The sequence below is a fragment of the Poecilia reticulata genome, linkage group LG19, assembly GCF_000633615.1.
Source record: "Poecilia reticulata strain Guanapo linkage group LG19, Guppy_female_1.0+MT, whole genome shotgun sequence".
NCBI classification, from domain to species: domain Eukaryota; kingdom Metazoa; phylum Chordata; class Actinopteri; order Cyprinodontiformes; family Poeciliidae; genus Poecilia; species Poecilia reticulata.
Genome location: NC_024349.1, coordinates 7,462,282 through 7,485,323, shown reverse-complemented (window position 1 = coordinate 7,485,323; position 23,042 = coordinate 7,462,282). Strand labels below are relative to the sequence as shown.

General features: G+C 37.4%; 1 long non-coding RNA gene across 4 annotated transcripts in view; it reads right to left on the bottom strand.

The window, feature by feature from the left end:
- LOC103481309 (uncharacterized) overlaps positions 1–23,042 on the bottom strand; it is a 61,521-nt gene that overhangs the window by 5,155 nt on the left and 33,324 nt on the right. For 3 of the 4 annotated variants that reach the window (XR_536266.2, XR_536268.2, XR_536267.2), the window contains exons 2-3: positions 5,226–5,399; positions 4,331–4,419 (exon numbers count right to left, since the gene is read on the bottom strand). This is a non-coding gene — a long non-coding RNA (uncharacterized LOC103481309). Of the gene's footprint in view, positions 1–3,310; positions 3,466–4,330; positions 4,420–5,225; positions 5,400–23,042 lie in introns of those variants that run through there. The other variant, XR_536269.2, reaches the window with a different exon arrangement.

Sequence of the window (23,042 nt, the reverse complement as noted above, 5' to 3'; positions counted from 1 at the left end):
GAAACTTTTTTTTTTTTTTTTCTTATTCAAATGCTATCTTCTGAAAAGATTGGAGAAAGTTTTTGGATTAAAGAAGAAGTAGCTCTACGCCGATTTCAAAGAGGAATGTTCAGAAAGATTAAATACCTGGCTTCTCCTCATTCATTATTTTCATAAAATTCTAATATAATCGCTGAAAGCTGTTTGATCATGGAAGCCGTTTGTGTATTATTTAATAAATTACATGCAGTCTGCGATAATGAGATGATGTGAACATTGACTCAAAAGAGCATGGTTTGTTTTCACTTAATGACATTTATTTATGCAATATTTGAGAAGCATGGGAGTTGATTTCAATATTTTTCTGGCCTGGAAACGTAAAACCTGAAGTGATAAAGCCTCATATGAAGAAAAGAAAGAAAACTAATCAACATGGCTTTATACTGATATATTACTTTCAGAAAGGCTGAGCCTTATSCCTACAACTACTTAACTCACTCTGACACTTTTCCCGACTTTAAATTCAGTCATTTAATTAATCAAGCAAGAACATTAAGATTTTACTTCTCAATAAGTAATGACAATAACTTTTATTTAATCTGAATCCTTCCYGAACCTGCTGGCAGAAATACAAAACCTTATTGAAAATAATTCATGAAGAAATAGATATAAAATAAATTCTGTTTGAGTGAAATTTCCCCGTCCCTTTTAAGTTGTGCCTGAGGGTGAGAAGAGTCCCCCCACTAAAAACCAGTCTCCCACCACTTACTGACATCAATGCAAGAGATTACATATTTAATTGAGCTTTTCCTTTTGTGTCCCTACACTGACTCAGAAAAACAGAAACACAAATTATTTTTTTAAACAGCAGGAGCCWGAATGGTAACAAAATTATTCACAACTGTCTCTCCTTAAAGGACTTTTTTTTTTTTTTTTTAAATACATTTTTTATTTTTAGTTTCAACTCTCACGTCAAGTTCCTCCTAATGCATTAAGTGGAAGCAACACAGTTTACCCTGAAGCAAAATACAACCTGGCATTTTTTTGCTCTTGGGTATATATACACTCTTTCATTTCTGTCAAGGTTTTTATGTATCAGTAAAGAAATGAAACACCAAGATGTCCATGAGTTGGTGAAATTGAGCAAATAAAACATCAAAATAAACATTTGATGCACAGCGAAAAAGTCTTCACCCCCAGAAGGATTTACTTGGTTATATATTTTTCACAAATCATAAAATACTTAACTTGTTAGAGGAAGAGAAAAACTGACCTGAAAATGTGTGAAAAAATTATATTCTGTTAACTTTGATCAACAAAATCAACAAAATTATCTGACAAAGTGAAGGAGCAACACATCRTGCTCTAATCTAAGGAAAATGACAAAAAATTGATATATGAAGTCCAACATATCCATCAGACTGAAAAGGGTTGCAAAGTTATTTCTGAGGACCTATTTCAATGTCAACCCACAGGCAGAGCCACTATCCACCAACAGAAAAACATATTTCTGAGGTCAATCTTTGTAAGAATGACTGAAAATTATTCCAAGATTCAAAAGCTGGTGGAGGTAGAGCGATGATCTGGGGCTGTTTTGCTGCTTTAATACCAGAATGATTCGATAAAAACATAAATTCTACTATGCAGCAGGACAATGACCCAAAGCACACCAGAAAGTTCAACTCTGAACTGCTTAAACACATAAAAAGGAAGGTTCTGCAATGTCTAAGTCTTTAGAATTCTATGGCACGACTTTAAATTCAAATCAATAATATGTATTTATACCAAAGCGAAACTAAATGTTGTTATAACTCATATCATCCACATATGTGCAAAGAGTCATGAATGGTGTCGATGTGGACAGGAAGGATCTCCGGTAGCAGTCAGTCTTGCACTGAATGAAAAGAGGCCTCTGATTGAAGACTGAAGTAACTAATTGTCTTATGACATTCATAGGAACTAAATATCTGGGCAGCAGGGATGATCTTTCACAGTAATTTATCTGTGAATCCACATCGTTTGCTTTTGCTCAAGCAGTATTGGGGCCAAAATTAAGATTATTGCGCACCACTTCCTTGTTACAAGACATTCTAAAGCATTCTGCTAGTCAGATTAATGAGAGGCAGGCATCGCCAAATGAGAAGGAAACTAGCTTTAGCATTACAGAKGCTATCGAATAACACACCTTGGATGGTCACCCACTGTACTTCTAGTTTGACATAATTTACTGAAATCCAATATCACAAGAAATAGAAATACCAAACATAAAACATAAAAGCACAATAATATTGTTWAACAAATTTGTTACCAGCCCTGGCTGATCAGTTACAGGTGCTGGCCTTTCGTTAATCAGGTCAGTAACCTGTTGTGACACGGAAGTAGCCTCTGTTAGGTAATAGGATACATTTCGGCTCCAATGTTGCCAAGTATAGAAAGTCGRTCAGAGGGATGTTGGCATCATTAAATCCTTTCCCGTYATGATTGAGTGAAGAGACGGATGGAACGTCCTCCYGCTCTCTCTTTGGCCCTGCTCTGTATCCAGGAAGCCTCCTTTTCAACTCCTCTGGGATCTGGAGTGGCTCGATTAACACAACCKGAATCTTCATCATCTGCATCAGTTCAGCACAAACAGGGAACACACTCATAATCTACCGGCACGCTATAAAAAATGTGTGTTGTGTTGTTTACATAAGTGCTGTTGAAGACCACTTGTACTTGTCAACCATTAAAATTACTTTCTAAACAAAATGATTGGTCCTYATTGTAAAACTCGGCATAAGAAAAAAAAAAAAGAAGTTTGGTCAATGTTAAATTAAAGTTTGTTTACAACGAACGCAAGCTGCATATTTGGTGAAGCAATACCACATATACAATATAGGGGGAAAAAAATATAAAAACAAACAAGATTCAGGTTTTGCTTGAGGCAGTGCAAACTCAGTCATGATGCAAATACATATTTCTTGGGGGAAATGATTATTTTTCCTGTATTGTGTGATTGTCACAAAGTCATGTATAATGCATTGTGATTTGTTCGGTTGCAGCAAGAGCAAACATATGTAGTGATGGTGTATAGAGTGATGCAGTAAGTGCAACCTGAGGGGAAGCAAGCGTTTCGACGAAGCGGCTCCGATTGGCCCTTGGTTGTGTGCGACACAAAAGGTGAAGAAAGAAAATTGGGGACATTTGGACCAGAAAGCAAAAACAAAGAAATTCTAGAAGGATAATCAACAAAAACAGTCAGAATTTGAAGAATTTATATCAATGTTTAAACATTTATGTCATGGAAAAGAGCATTTTAAAAACAGTGGCTTTCGTGGGGTGTTCTGGTTCTGCTGCAGTGTCCATCAGAGGTGGTGCAGAGAGCTAAATTGAAGCCTGTTTGCGAGAAGCAAAGAAGCAGATTTTTCTAAATGTTTCCCAGCATCTCAGGCCATAATCTCATCCTGTCTCGTGATGCCTCTGCATAAGATCTTCACTCAGTCGTTTCTACAAGAGGGAAGCAAGTCAGACCAGAGATGGATGTCAGGCCTTCAGGACAACCAGCAGCAATGCATTTGCCTCGCAGAGAAATGACAGAATTTTTTCCCAACGCAACGCAACATCCGTCTCCTCTGAATACCGAAAAACCTGAAGGCAGCCACGTTAATTGCAACCCTTGGGTGTTGTCTGGCAGGTGATACTGTAAACTAACAACAATCAGGATGCAAAGGGGGAGGGAGGGGGGTGGGTGGTAAGAATGGCTGGGAGAGCAAAACAACACAATGCTCTCATTGAAAACATAGTTTGAAGAGTGTTTTACTCGTGGGTTCATCAGGGTACACCAGTGATGATGGTGAGACTGACTGAGCTAAAGGCAAAAGGAAAGCTGTCAGAGGCTGCAAAAGACACCAAACTGGAACTGAGGATCCAGTTTTTATTTGTAATTTTTTTAAAASATCAAAGTAAAATGTTCATTCAAATGAACAGCATTAGTCGGTCACTTAACATCCTAGTAAAATCCATAGACTTTGTTGTGATGTGACCAAATTTACAATGTTCAACAGGTGAATGAGCATTTTCACGATTCGCTCATAAACTCAAATATTATATTTAAGYTACGAGATTAGTACTAATGTTTCATAATCAATCAGTTTGTCGTCCACACCGATCTTTTTGAATAAATATTTTAAAAAGACATGTTTCTTTCATATATATGTAAATATCGAATGCGTTGTTGCAGAACATAAAACTCCAAAGATTTGTGGGATGTTATGTAAAACAGAACATCCCAGAGGTTTGTTTTCAGGACGATAGCAGAGTAGAGCTCAGCTTGATTTTCTAACACAAAGAATCTGTGAAGGATATGACATACATGATATCCATTGGTCCTGAGAGGGCAGTTTTCCATTTTCAGCAGGTTGATTTCCATTCCCCATTACTTCTGTGAGCTGAAGTAAAATTCTGCAAAGGAAATGAAGAAAATGAAAAACATATTTGATTGTGCAGATTGATGTGAGCCCCTGATGATGGGCCAAGGTCACAGAAGAACTCCCCGAGTGAGCTCTATTTTATTCACAAGGATAAGAAAAGTCAATGACAGGGTGACGAGGTGACTCTGGGACTTGCAGCCGACGGGAGAACATGAGGGACAAAAGTGGCAACATAAGTGAACTGTCAAAAAAATAATTTGACTATTGAATAGCAGCTGAAAATAATGATTTTCCCACTATGGGGTAAAAGAGGTTTGAGTGTAAAAGTCCATATTGCTGTGGATGAAGCAGCGATGCACACAAAGTGTGTTTGCAGTTGCTGTTCTCCACCAGAAAAAAGCTCATTCTCAGTCCCAACCTATCATCTTTCATTTTATTTTCCCCTCTTTCTTCTGAGACGTCACCTGCAGAGCTACATGCTAACACTCACAAGCAAAAAAGGTGCATTTTCAACCCTAATTTKCTTGTCATTATGGAAAGGATTCATGCAGCGCTTTTCCCCCTGAGGAAGCTGTAAAAGAACCTGGGAGCTAATTTATGCCAGATCCTGCTGGCAGCAGATTCTGCAACACCTCTGCAGGCGAGGTGCTTTGTACGTATGTTAGTTTTTACACCTAAGCACAAATTACACATTGCTGGAAAGAAACTCGTCGAAACATCGCCTAAAGGCGTCACAGTAAATTAGAGATTATTATCATTTTATTTACATTGCATGCGAGTTATCACCATGAAACATGTAATTAAGTGGCAATAAAACATAAACATAATTTGACTAACCTGTGATTTYATTGAGTGGAACATGTGAATAAGTGAATGATTAGTGTAAAAGTGTTTCATACTGYAGCTATCATTCCTTMATCCATTCATCTTCGGTGCCTGTCTGGTCCTCTTTAGGTTTTTTGGGGGTTGGTCTTCAGCTTATCGTCATAGTCAGAAATGAATCAACTCCAGCTGAATAAAAGACACCAAACACAGTTCAAGGTCTGACAGGAAGCAAAACATCAAATCTCTCTGCTCATTAACTTACCAGCTTTATAAGATTAAAGCCAAACTGACAATCAACACAGATCAGTTRTTTTARGCAAATTCAAACAAAGTYGATCAGTGAAAAATTTTATWTTTTTTTTCAAATTTTTCCCTTTAAGCCTTTCCGTAAATCCGATTCAGACGTGCAGCAGCTGTCAGTGTCACTCCAAACGTACATCAGCAGAATACATATGTCAGACACASTAACCCTCACATATTACTTATCACATGGCAGAAGTGTGAACTGCTGCAGTCACTTTAACAAGCACCCATTGCTTGACCTTTATATATAAACTCCYACCAGCCACTTTATTAGAGACACCTAACTCGTACCAAGACCTTTTTTTCCACTTCAGGGCTGCCTTTATTCTTTGTGGCAAAGATTTAACAAGGTGTTTGAACCGTCCTCTGAGATTTTNATTATTTTTTTTCTCTCTGCGCTGACTTTTAGTTTCTCTGGTGCCCAATCTAAGATTTATTTTGTGGCTTGCCGTGTTTCTTCCTCATACTTCTGTGTTTCAGAAATTCCCATTGGCAGCAAGAATGTGCAAGTTGATTCTGCAGCCGTGGAGAACGTGTGAGGTTTAGGTGACCTGTGGAGGAATTTTTCATGTCCAAGAAATGGTGCATATCTGGGTATTAAATTGAGCAAACGGCTATGTTAAATGCGTGTGAAGGCAATGTGAGCCTTTGAAAGCCATTGGAACAAAAGGACGACACACAACGAACGAACGATGTTACAATCTCATCTTGCCACAAATTTGCATTTGTGGCAAGTTTGCATCCAGGTTTGAAATGAGGTGTCTGAAAAAAAAAAGAAAAAAAAAAAAATATATTTTTTTACTGATTGTTTTAGTTTGTGTCTAAACACTTCTCGCAGGATCCACTTTTTGACTTTAGTGAAATYGCATTCTGTCAGTGCTGACATGTGGTAAGCAGTGAAAAAAAGCCAAAGCAAACAAATGGTGCCTCATAGGCAGGTGCCTGTTCTACAAYGTCTCACTTATCACTCATTTTGATGGGCTGTCTGGCTTGTAAAGGTTCTTAGCCTGAGGCTATATGAACAGGTTGCCCATTGGGAAAAGACAAATATGAATTTTCATGTAAACTCGCTTAGGCACTCAGAGTCAAACTAAAATGCTCAAATCCTGAAAAAAAAAAGTTCTTCAAAACTAGCCTCTGAACAAAGGTTTTTAATTGATAATATTTGGAAAATTAGCACTTGTCTTGGCAAAGTCAATGGAGTTGTAGGTCTTAATCAAGCTTGTGAAACTATTGGTGTATTTRAGTGTGCTGTGTCGGTACATAGTTATCAAATAMATTTCTAATTAATTACATTTATCTATGTGTTAAAAAGAAACATTTTAAGTCCATTCAACACTTTTTTTTGTATTGAATCGGTATCAGTTGATACTTAATCTTAGATATCAGTATTGCAAGTGAAAAAAGTGGATCGGTGCCTTCCTACTCATTACAAACACAAACGTCAGTGTACTTACAATGTTTTACATACCTTACTCTGTGATTAAAAAGTRAAAAAATKCAAGGTGTGTTAAAACATTTTCAAGGCTTTGATAGAAGTARTCTGCTGCAGAAACTAAAAGCTTGAATCCATTGCAGTGAAAAGTGACTTTTTTAATGGCATGTTGGTGAACAGACTATTGTGTGGAAGATCAAAAACATTGAATCTATAATAATGACAGAAGAAACTTTGAGAAAAACCCACACCTTCACCTCACCTCTTCTTTCTTTCCTCTCACATCTTCTTCTGCTTCGTTCTTTCACATTTTTCTCCTCCTGCAAAGAAATGAGAACAAAATGGGAGACAGACACGATTAGATTGTCTGAATCTCAGTAATTTCTTGGATTTAACTGAGGCCARGTTGGAAAGTGTCCAGCAAAACTCTTAAAATGTTGGCAGAAGATAAAGCACACAAGGGACATTTGTCTCGAAAACTCAGTGGTTTTTCTTTCAGGTCTTGTCTTTTGTTAACAGCGATCGTCCCCAGCATATGAAATTTTAATTTCATTTGGGTCTTTTATCCGTTTATGTGCGTGTAAGTGAATCAAACTGTGCTACAGCAGAGCTCTCTCCTTAGACGTAAAGTCACCATTCCCGGTTTCAAAGAACATTCATTTATACTTTTATCAGAAAAACTAAAGGCAATTTATTTCCAATCGGGATCACAACAACAAAAGCTTGCAGGATATGATGTAGCTGCTTGACAGTTTATGTTTTGGGTTAATACTGATAAAGTGAGCTGCTGTAGGATTTAAGCATTATTTTTGTGTTTCCAGCACAGTTTAAATTGCTGATTTATATTTGCAAACAAGCAACATTTTTCTTTGAATCCTTCCCAAAAATCAGTTGGGTTTTTGAATAAAAATAATTTCACAAGAAAAAACACAAAAGAACAGAACTTACAGAAAGACAAAAAAGAGAAAACACTTTAAACTTTCAATTAATCTATTTATTAATCTGCTTAATCTATTGGGGAAGTGCGGGTATTGGTTCCTGAAGTGGTGTATGTCACGTTGTCAGGGCAACACAAGGTCACACAAGACAACCAATCAATCACAAACACCCTCACACTTATGGGTAATTCAGAATTGCCAATTTATCCTAATGTGTGTTTATTAAAGGTGGCAGGAAGTCGGAGCACACCCCAGAAAGCGTTGAATCTTCTCCACACAGATGAGCTTCAGCTGGGACTGAAACCCAGAATCTTCATGGCAACAGGGCCAACAACAGTGGAACGCATGCTGCAGGTCAGGAGCTGCACAGAATGCATTAATCGATGCATCGGAACATGAATCCCTTCAGCAGTGCCTTCCTGGATCTCTATCTACAAAATAACACCACTCTCGGCGTGCAGGAACGACACACTGACGAAATAATGTAAGGTACAGAGTGTGTTTCTGAGGAAGGTGAGTCAACCCGAGTCAGATAACAGAAGGCTCTGATTTAAATTTAAGGTGTAGAATATCAAGGGTTCTGTAGAAACTAAATAGTGCATTGAGAAAGTTTTTATATCCCTCGAAGTTGTTCATGTTGTCTTGGAAAAGCTGCCAAACTTCCAGGTATTGTATTGCGATTTTATGCGATGAAGCAGTTAGAGGGAGTTAGGCATTTTTCCACCACACATAGCATTTTAAATGTGGGCCAGAAAATTCAATTTTGCTCTCATCCAACCAGAGAATTGTCCTCTACATGTTTTCTGTGTCCTCAGCACGGCTTTTGGCAAACTGAAAAAGGGCTTTTAGACCAACTACTTTTTCCTGCTGCTCTTCTTTGAAGGCCAGATTTGTGAAGAGCACCACTGAATGATCCCGTCAACAGATTCACACATCTTAGTTGCTTAACTCTGCAGTCTCTGGGCGGCTGTTTGGGTTCTCCTCTCAGTCAGTTTCAGGTGTAATTTTTGTCACCTACTAATAGACTACATGTGATTATAAAGCAGGTTCCAGTTCAGCATCATAGCTTTTAATGGATGTATCTAATCAAATCCTAATAAAACACATTGATTGGCTCTTACATGTGTCAAACATTTGGAAAAACTCAAGAAGGATGAATACTTTGTAAACCACGTTTTTTTTTGGCGGCATCTTCCATGGCGTGTATCTGTTGTCATAAAAATGTCAAAACTTTAAAAGATTACAGCAGATCCAACTTGTTGTGACATTTAATAATTTCATGTTATACAACTATGCATACACTTTCTAACAAACAGATATTACTTTTATTTTTATGAAGCACAACATTTTTGACTGTCAGTTTGAATGCATTAGTTTTTGCTCCTACAATTCACAATTTTTTACTTCATAAAACGATGATAGTGAACACATTCATCATTTGTAACCATGGAGAATAATCTGCCAGCATTTCAAGGCTTTGTCTTCCAAAGCAACTATGCAACTTTCCATCCTACTCACTTGTATTCTAAGGGGAAAAACAAATAATGCGTTGGATTGTGGCCACTGAGGGTTTTGCCTTCCCAGACTCATCAGTCTGTCCTATTATGCAAACAGCTGTAGTAATCTTGTGCTTTAAGTCTACCTTTGTTTACAGTTTTGAGTTCCTGCCAGGGAGGAACTACACACAGCATCTGTGTAACTCTGCAGAAGTTTAATAAAATGTGTTTCTTTACCCAAAGCTAATATTTGCAATGCATCTTATATAAAAACTTGAAACAACACCCGAAAATCAAATCTTAGTCAACAGAATTAAGCACCTGGAACCAGTCGGCAAAAATGTTACTTCCTCCTTTTATCTTACCCTTCAAACTCTAATATTTATGTCACAAAGTTATTTGGAAAAATCAGCTTGACAAGTGTGTTTATAAAAAAAAAAGAAAAAAAAAGGTCATAAATTAAACTGTCTGCCCCCAATGTCTCCAGAATAGTTTAGCAAAGTCTTTTTTAGAAGTGTCAAAGCTGAAAAGATAAGACTTTAAAATAAATCTTAGACTGACAGCAGCAACAGATGCCTAAGGGTCAAAGAGATAACTCTGTGTAAGTTAAGAAAACAGTTTGACTCCGTTTGGGACACAGTTTCATTCCAGTTTCATCACAAATCATGGAAGAAGATGCAACACTTAGACATACCYCCTTTCCCCCCAATATGATCATGTTCAGTATTTTTGATTTCTAAAAAAACCCAACAGACAGCTAAAATTAATTCTATGCTTTAAAAAGCATTAATGTATTCTTGTATGAACCCCCCCCCTAAAGTTTACACAAAACACTTTTATTATTAAAGTTTATACATAAGTACAGCAATAATTCAAGTCAGTTAAACTTTGTTCATTACCTGACCACTTGGAGTCGCCAACAGAGAAGTGGAACTCAATGCCCAGACATTCAGTTGATTCTTAGAAATGGAAAAAAAAATAAAAAATACAAAGTTTTAGCAACGTCATGGCAAAAGTGATGGTCCCGGCCTGGCCGCAGTTGAAAACTGCGAATTCCACAACTTTGATCCAAACACACATGCACTATTCAAACTAGCAGAGCATCAAAAGCAACACACACTTTAAAGCTGTGACAGGACTGTGTTTGTGAAATGAATGTTTTTCAATAAATCCACATGAGCTGTGTAGACTTTTCCACAAAGTGTAAGAGCATACTTAAACGTTTGACCATTCTTTCAGAAGCACATTTGTAAGGTCAAACACTGATGTTGGACAAGAAGGTCTGGCTTGTAGTTTAAATCATTGCGTGTTCTTTTGGGTTGAAGTCAGGACTTAATGCAGTCAAGTCATTCACATGTTCATGGACGTTGCTTTGTTGGAAACGGAAGAGATCGCTCCCAAACTGCTCCTGAAATTAAAACTGAAGCATTCAGAGTTCTTTTTATTGGAACCAACTGACCCTACTGGTGTAATATAACCCGCCACCATCAYTCCCTACACACCAAACACTACAATTAAAGTCAACCCAGTGCTGATCTCCTTGTATCTACCAAGTTTAGACTMATCCRCTGGATTTCTAGAGAGGCATGAAACAGAGGACATGCATCTCGACTACTGTAGAGCTCTCTGTAGTTCTACTTTCACCAATATACTGTGTATTAATAACAATGAAATATTTTGTAATTTTTGTCACCTACTAATAGACTACATGTGATTATATTGCACAGTTTATTTCATTGACGCCAACAGTGTGACACTTCACTCCAGCGCCTCACAACAGAACTTCATTTCATATCCAGGACTTTAGCAGAGATGCTGCTGGCGAACTATGTGAATTAAAGCTAAAGCTAACTAGCCAGAATTATCTTAATACAGTGTTTAACTGAAAGCAAATTTTTCATTTTTATGCCTCATTATCTTTGATGATTTATTTATGAAATTCTAAAACGCTGACCCATGAGCAGCAACGATTCAGCAGGTTAAGCTAATTTATTTGGCAGATAAATGCACTGAAACTGGACCCTCTCTCACTAGGTGTTGGCTTGACACTCCGGTGGGAACAAATCTCAAAACTGAACAACTCTGACAGCAATCCAACGCTTGTAAATACCAGCGCCCGAGTGCTGAGTTTAAGAAAAATCTTATCGCTCATTTTCATGTATGCAAAAGATGTTAAGCTCCTGTGCTAAGAATGAATTCACAACCTCTCACAGAGGGCAGCAAAAAGCTGGAGATGCAGGCGGAGTGGAATGAGAGCTGTTTTTCTTGAGTACACCATAACTACGCTTTTTATCGTGATTATACCTGAACCTCTCTGAGGGAGAAGTGAGTCATTTGCGGAGCTGTTTTGTAATGTGATGTTCATGAAGTTCAAAGATGTAAAAGTTCAATCAGACTCGCTGCTCCCATTTGGAGCCAAAAATGGAAGTTGTTGCAAAAGTAATTGTTACAATGTGAAGTTTTTGTTATGCAACGACTTCAGAACAACACAAATTGATGAGAAGTTTTATCTTACCCAAACAAACACTCTTTTTTTTTTTTTTTAACAAAAACTATTTAACAGCACTTTTAACACTACATTATAATGTACCTCATATCCTTGTCCATATAAGCACTACTGTAATTTTGGAAAAGACTGTGAGCATTAGCTAACAGATGTGCTTTTCTCTGAATGTACGTGGCATACAGATGAGCTTCAGATCCCTCATAAAGCAGAAATCAATAGGTCTCCGTCTGTATTCAGACTGCTGACAGGCAGGTGTGCTTCAAAACAACCAAACATCACCTCCACTCCACATTCAGAGCACACAAATGCCTTTCTGACACCTGTGAAATACAGCGTAAAAGGAAGAGAGAGATACGGAAGGGCTAAAAGAGAAAATAAAGGAAAGATGTGATTTTTTTTCCTTTTTTTTTTTTGCTGTAGATCAAGCCAGACAGTATGATAGTGAGCGATGAGTGTGATGGTGCAGAGGACACGTCTGTTCCCCTTGTACAACAAAACAGCACCAAAGATGCATATAGCGTTGAAAGTGGACATGTTGACATCCGCGAAGTCAAGAAGAGACCTTTCAAGAAGGAGTGGGAAGAACAGAAGACAACAAAAATACTCTTTCATTTGTGTTAGCGTGGGACACAAGTTCAACCACAGCAGGTTCTAACGTTCAAAAAGTAACAGGAAGGCAATGATAAAGTGCACTGCAGCCTGAAGCGACCAATTCCGAGTTTTTTACCGGGGCGGTTCACACTGCCAGTAATTGCGACCTGTATGCGTTMTGCAGTGTGAACGGGCAAACGACCTGAAAGTGTCCCGCATGCGCAGTAGAGGGCGCAATAGCGTCAGCGTTCTCAGTGTTCTGCCAACCGCCACAAAAAGAAGAAGTGCTCAGTGTTTGCGGAAGCAAACATGGAGGCTAACGGTGTAGCATAGCTTACACATTTGAAGTTGTTGCCCTGCCGGAGTGACATATTAACAACTTAATCCTCATATAGTCCATCATGTTTGTTGTTTTTCTTCCCGCTTGCGCATATCAGGACGGAGAATAGTGAGATTTGTTGAGAATCAGTGACGTTCAGTTCGGATGAACGCGACCTGGACGTTAGGTCGCATTTGAATCGGATACGTTTCGGATATGGGTCACATTCTAAAAAGAATCCGACCTGTGCTGTTCACACTGCCATAAACACCATTATGTCAAAATAAAATCGGAATTGGGTCACTTCAGGCTGCAGCAGTGTGAACGCAGTCATAGAGATTAGTATTAGCCGGTTACACAACACTTTTAGGAGCAGAGTTTTCGTTGTTGCCGTCTCACCAGAAGGCTTTGCGAAGTTTTACTGATTAAAGTGAAAAGTGATGAGAAAGCTGTTAAGAGTGCTGTTTTTAACAACAGACAAACTGAATACCACATACCAGCCTCGGGCTCATTCTCCAGTCCAGACACTTTTATATTTTTCTGCTGCTGCATCCTCCCAGTAGGAATTTGTTGTTCAGGTTTGTACGTCTGTCCTGATGTGACTTTTACCATTGAACTACTGGAGGACAGGAGTAGTTTACTGGTAAAATGATACTGAAAGGCTGCAGATACCTTGGTGTTTTGATCTGAGCTGTAATTGCCGCTATGCAGAGTTTAATGCATTATAGATACAGATAGTGATTCTCTACTTGTGTGTTGTTTAGCTGTGGCATTAGCAGCAGTATTTTCTGTGGTTTGTGCTGGAAGAAAGGGTTCACTGTTCACTGCGCTGGCCAAAAGGAAACACACCAGAAGCCAAAATTACACCAGAGTAAGAAATACATAATGACCACCAGTAAAGAGGATCTATTCAATTTTTATTTATTTATTTATTTATTTGTTATTACTTATATTTGGTTTTCTACCGCTTCTAGAAACAGTCCAAGAGCTTAATAAAAACACTTAGTCATTTTCTGGCAATGACTCAACATTTTTTGGTGTCTGGAAAACAAGTCATTTCCCAAACCTCCTGATTATTTGGTCACAATCAGCAAGAACTGCACATTTACAGTTACTTAGCAACCCCAAGTCCAACCCGTCATCTAGTGGAGCATCGTGAGTGTGTTTGTTCATCTGGATATATTGCTGTATGCGCTGCTGGAGAAGTTGTCATCAACCTGTTCAGGGAGGCACAACAGGAAAGATCCCTTTTAAAATACAGACAGAGTTAATAAATTAGAATGTGTTCAGATGAGGCCCGTTTGTTAAATTAAAACTACATTTTGAATAACAGCCTTGAAACAGGTATTAACATTTTTTTATTAAGCTCACATTTCTTTAAAGAAGTGTTTAATGGTCTGAATCAACATTCTAATTTTAAATGTCAAATTTTCATTAAACACAAATGGAAAATCGTGATTATTAAAAGGATAAAGGCATCTGTCTTAGTTATCAAGTGGCTGAAGTAAATTAGCTTTTCAGAAACATACTTTATTGAATTGATTTCTATATATGTGTGTGTATATCATGCACATACTTTTCATCAAGTCCATATTTCTTTATTAAAATGTTTTTTTTTTGTTTAACATGATTATATTAGCTGTAAATGAAAAAAATCATAACAGGAATAAAGGCTTGAAAATCTCAGCATGTTAAATCACATTTCATCTTTATATAATGTACTTCACTTAGTGAATTGAGTTACTAAAATAAATTAACTTTTCAGTTCTACTTCAAGCCATTCATCAGTCCATCTATACGTGGAAGTGCCACATACAAATTTAGAAGTGATGTATTTTAAGCATTTTCACAAGTCAGCAGCACTTATAGTATTTGAATAATGAGAAGGAAAAACAAAATGGAGCAGGCTGCAAAAAATAACTACACATAATATAATGATCTTTAATCTTAAAAACTGTTAACCATTTACCCTGGGAGAACGTTTGCACCGCAGCAATTTAGTCTGCTTATGACGTGCAAGAGTTTTTTCCTCAAATTGTTTCCTTCACCTGTAGAAAACTCATCTGAACTCTGCRGCAAACTAAACAAGCAAAGTCTGGTCTGCCTGAAAATGAGGTTGATGTTTCACCTGGAAGAGAGCCAGGATGTGTTCACTTATAGTGAGAAAGAAAGACACAACGTACAAAACCAAAGACAGAAAAGAGGAGAAAAAAAACAAACAAAAAAAAAACCATGCTGATAGTGCGCTACCTCCGATATGGCAAGATGTATTTACATTTAATAGCCAACATTGATCCGTAAATCAATTTTTTTTCTCCATAGCAATTAACATTTCAGATTTCCAGACTGGCATTCTACCCGTGGTGTGTGGTGAGGTCCATGTCTGGTGAGGCACTGACTCATCCGCAGTCAGCTGCACAAACCCAAGATCCAAAATAAAAACTTAAGTTTCCAGTTTTGAAATGATTTGGAGAATCTGAATTATGCTTTCATCAGTTATGTTCTGCTTGACAATACAACAGCAAGAAAAATAAGAGCATTTCATACAAGGTCAAATTATATTTTTTGTAATTTGTTTACATTTTTTGTTTTATTTCAAATTTTTTAGTCTTTATTTTTTGTTCAAATTTAAAAATGTGTATGACCCTTCATAAATATCTGTCATATTTTTGTAAATCCTGTCCTGTTTGTCTCTCATCTTTATTTCATTTTTAAGTCAAGCTGCTTCAAGGAGGACACTCACATTGACTGCATATTATTTTATTTTATTTTTCCATGTTTCTGATTATTTTCAGTTCTTCCAAAGTACAGAAGAAGAGCACCTGTTGCACATTGTGTCTACGCGGCTCAGCATCGCCCCCTATTAGTGAGGCACGGTACTTACATTAAAACAAATTACAGAATTGTCATGCGGATATATTGATTTTCTCTTATCGTTGCTAGTACCYATTTTACTTGTTACATTGACAGGTGAGGCAGTGCCACCTGTCAGCAAAGATTACTTGTTCCTTGGACAAATTTCATATTTTTACTGCATTTGGAGTTTCACTGGGAGGAAGTCTTAATTCAAATATCAATCACTAAAATAGGAAATAGATATAGTTACACTTTTGATCGAATGCTACACTCATATTGAACTGATTAGATCAATGTTAGTATAAATGTGTCAGTAAAGTAACACTATGCAATGTGTCTCTATATTGATCTACATGTATCCGTAATTTATCAAGTACAATTGTGTGCAGTGTTGTTGAGAAGGTCAGAGAGCTGTCAATATTAAAATGGTTCTCTCAGGGGGAGGCAAGAAATCAATGCCAACAATCTGCCCTTTCTATGTGAACAGTTGATAAGTTACATCTGTAACCGGTGTAGGGAAGATGCCTTTGAGGGTCATTAAAATTCTTCTCACTGTACAGAAATCATTGATATTCTCAAACAGTTTATCTGAAATCACAAGGTGTCTCAGAAATGGAATAATTACCCTAAATCATTTTAACTTTTTTTTTTTCCCCTCACATTATAACCGCAAACTTTGGTGCTTTTTATTGGGAATTATCATGGTAGAATAACACAAAGTAACATGAAGTTTGTTTTTACAACAAAACAAAATCTGTTTCGATCTTTTTTTCAACATGCAAACCAAACTTTGATAATCTAAATACTTAATAAAATCATAGCAAAAAAAATGTATAAAAGCTAAAAATATATCTAAAGTGATCAACATTTTATCCGGGAATTGAAATGTGATTAAAATGGAGGAGCATAAGATGTAACTTTGACTTGGAATAGTGTATAGCATATATAGTTTTTTTTTTATTTAATTAGGTTTTTATAAGTGTATCAATAACATCAAACACTGACTAAAATACAGCAAGATTCACTTGACTAAAACTAGACCAAACCTGAAAATGCCTACAGACTAAATTTATAACAAGAGTTTACAATTATTGAGGACTACGATTTAAAGAAAAAACAGTGTAACGCACAACTGATACAGTCATATTCAATAAATTAGAATGTTTGCCAGATACTTTCAAGCAGGTATTAAACACGTCAAAGTGACGCAAACTGTCAAGTTATGAACGGACAAAACGCATGTAAGGAACTCAAACAGTGACAAAAACCCATAATCTGACCACTTGCATCCACAGGCTGTTTCTGAACATAAATAGATCTGCCAGCAGTACAGATGGACAGGCATGCTTGGGTGATTTATTTATTTTTTTCCAGTTTTTTGGAGGAGACAGAGGGATTGGCATGGGATAACCGAATGAATTCCTTGCAGCAAGAAGGAAAATGTGTTTTTGCAAGTCAATATTTTTAGTAAACAATGAGCTTGAATTAACTTGGTAAGTTAAAATTAAACTACCCGACTCTTTCGAAGAACATTTTTGCATTCTTTATCCTTTGATAAAGTTGCAGCCGGTTTATTTTTTWWAAAATGTTAATAAACCAGTTTTCWGCACGGTATCAAAACTTCCCAATTTCCTTAGATGAGATTTTAATTAACATTTTACACATTTACTGCGCATTAATTTATATTGTGTCATCTTGTGAATATTGTTGAATTCACAAGATGGGTGGAAACATTAGAAAGCAGCACACTGTATAACAGCAGTTATTTCTTAAACCCATCAGACGGAGCATGTTRGAATTATTCTGTGACAGYTTGAAATGTGAAGCGTAAAAAATAAAACATTTACTTTATTCTCTTTAAATGAGGAGACTAATAGGGTTCCACACCATGAAAAATCTTTTATCAGTGATTGAACTACATGCGCCTTAATATTTCAGGACTTATTTTACCAGCTGTAGATTTTTTCTGAGTCTCACCTCCTTGAGATAATTACCCTGTAAATCATCTCCGTTTCGGCTTTTGCTCCTCCTTTACTTCAGGTTTTTCTCTATTATGTCAGCTTTCACTTATAAATCAGAGGTTATGGTACTTTACTCAGTCTATTTAAGAGTGAGGTGTATAACTTTTTGTTCTCTTTCCAGCTTCGGTTACCGTTTCCTTGAGAAAGGTACGATGGCAACTCTGTAACATTTACCCCTCTGATCTGCAACTATGTAACCTAATGAAGATAAAGAATTATATTTTTAAGTTGCACAGGATGTAATAATTCTTTGTGTGAGTTCTGAAGTACATCGCTATGAAAAGCAGAAATAACTGATGTTAAAAGTCATTTTTAATGAATTGAGCARCTTTTCATCYATGTCCTTTTCTGYTTTTCTATGGTTGCTTTATGTTCACTGAAAACACTAATCAGTGAGTATTTGAAGGGAGCGTTGAGTCATTTATGTCAGGGTTGTCGTAAAAACATAAAACACGAAAATATGAAATGGGGAAAAAAAAGAAAACAGACATCGTACACAACCTGTCTATTGCGCATTGTGGTGAAACACCACACATTTCTCTCTGCAGAGCTGTCCCCTTAAAGTCTTCAAGGACGAAATACAACATCTTCTTTATCCTTTTCAGGACTTTAAAAGCAAACGTCAAACTTAATGTGTTCTTAGCTTTCCCTCTTTGCTGCTTCTGTTCACTATTCATCTCCTTTTCTAAACCTTCCTCCCACTATTCTTTCCCGTCACCCCATGCTGCGGCCAATCCACTTGATACTGTATTCATTTAAAGTCCTGTTCATCAGCCCTGTTCTGGAAAATTGGTATCACTGCACTTCATTTCCTKTTCTTGGGCTCGCTTTTACTCTTAGAGATTGTGTTAAATAATGTACTTTGCTGTTCTATTCGTATCTTTATGAGACGTCATCCTACTCACATTTTGACAAGTAGGGGTTTCTTCCTTCAGCCTCTTTCTATCACACTCATTTTCTTCATTCATCAGCGGCTCAGAGTGCTCCTCCTCAGCCTCACCTGGCACCTTCTTATACGTCTCCTCACTTCCTGCCGTCTTAGATTTCTTCACCAGCCTCTGGTGTCGATCTTACCTTCCACAYGGACTCCAGCCGACATTCTTCCTCCTTCGAAAAAGTAAAGCGTAACAGAATTACCCATCTCGAGACAATTCTACTGGATTTAAGCTGGTTTTATGACGCCCTAAGAGCGCAGACGCCGGATCTCGTCAGGATGAAACTTTTTTTTTTTTTTTTCTTATTCAAATGCTATCTTCTGAAAAGATTGGAGAAAGTTTTTGGATTAAAGAAGAAGTAGCTCTACGCCGATTTCAAACAGGAACGTTCAGAAAGATTAAATACCTGGCTTCTCCTCATTCATTATTTTCATAAAATTCTAATATAATCGCTGAAAGCTGTTTGATCATGGAAGCCGTTTGTGTATTATTTAATAAATTACATGCAGTCTGCGATAATGAGATGATGTGAACATTGACTCAAAAGAGCATGGTTTGTTTTCACTTAATGACATTTATTTATGCAATATTTGAGAAGCATGGGAGTTGATTTCAATATTTTTCTGGCCTGGAAACNGACATAATGGCATCACACGTCGCAGCAGATTTAACAAGACACTTACGTCAATACCGATGCTCTTCCTTCCCCATCCTGATGTTAGGTTTAGACTTCAGCAAATCCTCTTCACCACATCTAGATGCTTAAATGCAAAGAGCTTCTGAAATGTGATTGGCTGATTCACTGTTTGTGTTAGCGAGAAATGTACAGGTCTATGTAGCAATTTGTTCAGTGGGTGTACCTTGTCCGTCTTTCAAATAAATGGTAAATAGGTAAAAGAATGCTGCTCTACAAGGAGTTCCTCTCATATCTAGTGGGGTTTGAAGAAGACTCAAGTGYAAAGGTTGAGATTTTTCTCAATGAAAAAGCAAGAAGAACTTATATGATGCAGCGAGACAACAATACTCAACAGAGAATCCATCAGRAAACTGAGGAGGTGGTTGATTATCAACAGGGTGCAGCTGGGAGTAGAGGCCAACAGGTAGTGATTTAAAATGAATAATCAAAACTGGGGACTGAACAGAAAGTAATACCACTGATCTAAGGGAGCGAAATCTAACCGTACAAGGAGCAAAACACAAAAAGTAAATCCATTCATCATTTTCCTTTCGGCTCAGCTCTCTCCTAGTCGCTCCAGACGGGCTCCAATCTGTCTATCGATCTCCCGCCCCGTCGTTCCCTCCTCCATGAACACGACCCCAAGATACTTTAATTCCTCCAATTGGAGCAGAAACCCGTCTCAGATCATAGTCTCAGGCTTGGAGGACAAATACAGAAACTGAAAAACAAACAGTGAGACCATTGAAACAACGAGTAAAGGAGAATGAATTGRATATGGCAACACATGTTAAGCAACAATAAGGCAGAAAACCCAAGTGTCCAAATATTCTAACACTCGCTGATTTTTGAGCTTTGGTGGTTCTTCTCATTTGTCCATCAATGAAATTATCAATGAAACTAAATTAAGGAGGATGCCTTGCAAATGYCATTAAACTTTACAGCAAGCATATGGTGACAATGGAAAGAAACAATTGTCTTTAAACAGAAAGAAATTGTATTAGTGGCCATCTGCCATGAGCAACTGTGGGTTGACAGAAAAGAAGGGAGAGAAAAAACACAGAAGCAGRAATACTTTGTGAAAAGCTTTGCGTCTCTCATCTTCAGTTCTTTGCTGCACTGTGTATAGATGACTCATAAACAGTAAGAAAAACTTTAAACTGCCATRATTTCACATTTTTTTAGTCCAWAGTATTTTATTTACTTCAGTTTAGGGCAATGTAGACGTTCGGACTAGCAACTTCAGGTGACCCCTGAGTGAGCACAGAGACTGCTCTATCTATCCAATTTATTATATATTTATATGAATACTGTCACAAATATGACAAGATAATGAACAAGATTTATATGCTCACATTCCTGCAGACTTAACTTTTGCAGAAGTTCCCCAATATCAGTCATCTGCAGCGCATAAAGATAAGTGCCTGTCAGATTTGATTTTTTTAAGAGCAGTAAAAGACAAGGCCATCTTACCAAATATAACAGTCTGAGATGGGTCAAAGAGGCTTAATCCCATGGGATATAGGCATCATCAATCATTTTTAGTGCTGATGATCAAGTAGCGGGCCGAGCTCAGGACATCCTGCCAACATCAAATGGAGCCAAGAGACTACCGAGTTCAGAAACGTAGCTGGTGCTGCGGCTGCCTGAGAGTGCAATCAAGTTTCAGACAAGGGGAAGAGTTGCTGACAGAACCACCATCCATTAAGAGTTCTTCAAAAGCTGCGCGGAAAGACGGCAGAGACATCCTCCGCCGGAGCCTTCGGAACTAACGAATCTGTTCTCGACTTGGATCCCGTCAGCTCCCATGSCTTYTTTTTGTTAAACACCGCGCAGACAAAAAGTGTACTTCGGCGCCGTAGTTATTCCGGTTTTCATGTAAGCTTCAGTAAGTGCACCGTTGTAGGAAAAATATCAAACCCTCTGGGGAAATTAAGGCGTTTATAGTCATTTTGGAGCTCAGTGTCAGCCTGAACTTAGTCAGAGGTTTCGGGAGCAGTGTGCGCCGCTGATCAGAGGAAATTCCAAAACACCTAATTTGGAGAGTGCTTCAGTGTGTAAAAGTTTAAAGGACACATATTTGTGTTGAAATAGTCAAGATGCACTTTGAATTTGTGTTGAAGCCGTCAGATTTAAACATTAAACTGTGTCCCTGTGGACCTTTAACACATCATGACTCATCCTCTAACATCGGATCTCATCTTAAAGGGGCAGCATTATTTGTTTTCCAGGCACAAAGTGCCATTTTGTAGCATGATCAGGTAACTATATTAATGTAAGCTGTTAAAAAAAATTCTATATCTTAAAATAAATTTTACTTTGCAATTTAGGAATTTTGCACAGCTKAATGGTTGCCATAGGAGGTTAAAGGATTTCTCAAACAAACATGAAAGAATCGAGGAAACACTTAATGATTAAATAACGTTGTAACACGATTATATTAAAGCTAAAAAAAAAGGTCAGTTTTACGTGACAATGCCAATTTAAGGTATGAAAGGTTCCACAGAATATACCATACAACATTTATGACACTGGGTTAAACGTATGTTAAATTATAAAATAGGTAAACAGCAGCAAAGCAACACATTTTTCCAGTAATGGTATAAATATGACAAAAACTTCTAAACTACAGAATTACACAAAGACTTTAAGTATTATAAACATCATTTCAGGAAAGCTTAAAGGATGAGGAGTAAATCAAAAGGATGAGGACTAAATAAGCTACAGAAGTATAAAAAAAAATCTAGCCAGATAACAATTRCACACACAGACCCCACACACAGTTTAAGATGGCAGCTGTGAGGACGCTTTATCGATTTGTGATCAAACCTGCAGAGGCAATTCAATCCATTTTAAGCAACAGAGGAAATTCCAGTGGGCAATCTTTTACAAATGACTGGACGGCTGCATGCGTGTGTAGCTCCAACCGTGGAAGTGTGTATGCGTGTGTGTAGTCGCTGCGTGCAACACTTCAACATATTGCTCATGAGTGTGCATTCAAAATGATCAGGCAGAGAGTTTGAAAAGGTTCACAGACAATACCTGAAGTGTAGAATAATCAGGACAGAGATTGAAGAGTAGAGGAGGGATAAAAGTGGAGGGAGAGAGACTGAAGGTTAGAAATATTGAAAGAGCGTAAAGATAAAAAATAAAAAAAATCACTGTTAAAACACTGCTACAAAAAAGAATGTTGAAAAATTAGAAAGGCATTTTTTTTTCATATCATAACCAGAGATTTTATTTTTTTAATCATTCATCCCTTCTCACTGTTTGCTCTCGCAGTTTCCTCTTGTGGCTCTTGCTCCCTCACCAAATGCAGATGGCATAATTAGCATCCATCTTCACAAAAGACACCCAGAGAAAGAGACGACCACCAGTAGAGGACAGATTTAACAGGAGCCACTCAGAGATCTGTCAGGCTTATCGCAGCTTTTGGAATAAATGATTCAAGAAAGAAAAAAGGGTGATGAGAGTGAACAGATATGATATTGAAAAAACAATAATTTGGAAAATCCTTGACACCAGACAGCTTCAAGAGACTACCTCAGAATAATCACYGTGTGTAGGATGTTGCCAATAAACTAAATTAAAAAAAAAGTAAAAAATTGGACATGAACAGGAATGTACTGTYACAGTGTGAGTAAACCAAGCCTKGATTAAATGATTCATTAAACTCTTTCTGAGTTGCAGTTTCAATTTGCCAAGAATAAAAAATAGTATCCAGTTTAATGCAATCATGTGACAGGTAAAGTC